Source organism: Orycteropus afer, unplaced genomic scaffold, assembly GCF_000298275.1.
Source record: "Orycteropus afer afer isolate SDZICR_OR568_19922 unplaced genomic scaffold, OryAfe1.0 scaffold00005, whole genome shotgun sequence".
Lineage (NCBI taxonomy): Eukaryota > Metazoa > Chordata > Mammalia > Tubulidentata > Orycteropodidae > Orycteropus > Orycteropus afer.
The window spans coordinates 27,544,688-27,545,427 of NW_006921592.1; positions in this window are offsets into that span (position 1 = coordinate 27,544,688).

Consider the following 740-nt stretch of genomic DNA (forward strand, 5'->3'; position numbering starts at 1 on the left):
ACACACACACACACACATAACACCATACACACCACATGTACACAATACAAACTATAAACCACACACACATGTATACCACACATATATATATACATCACACACCACATACACATGTACTCATCCACCCATATACACTCACATGCACACACAATACCCACCATACATATACCACACACATACATACCACACACCACACACATACAGACATACACACATATTTGCACATTCACACACGTTGTTGTTGTTAGGTGCCATCCAGTCAACTTCGACTCATAGCAACCCTCTGCACAGCAGAACGAAAGACCACTGGGTCCCGTGCCAGCTCCCCCATCCCTGCTATAGTTGAGCCCATCGCGGCAGCCACTGTGTCAATACATCTCATTGAGGGCCTTCCCCCCTTTTGTCGACCCTCCACCTTACCAAGCATGACATCCTTCTCCAGGGAGAGGTCCCCTCTGACAACATGACCAAAGTAGGTGAGACAAAGTCTGGCCATTCATGCTTCCAAGAAGCTTTCCAGCTATACTTCCCCCAGGACAGATTTGTTAGTTCTTCTAGCAGTCCATGGTACTTTCAGCATTCTTCACCAGCACAATAACTCAAAAGCATCAATTCTTCTCGTCTTCCTTATTCATTGTCCAGCTGTCACATGCATATGAGGCAATTGAAAATACCATGGCTTGTGTCAGGCACACCTTAGTCCTCAAGGAGACATCTTTGCTCCTCAGCACTTGAAAGAG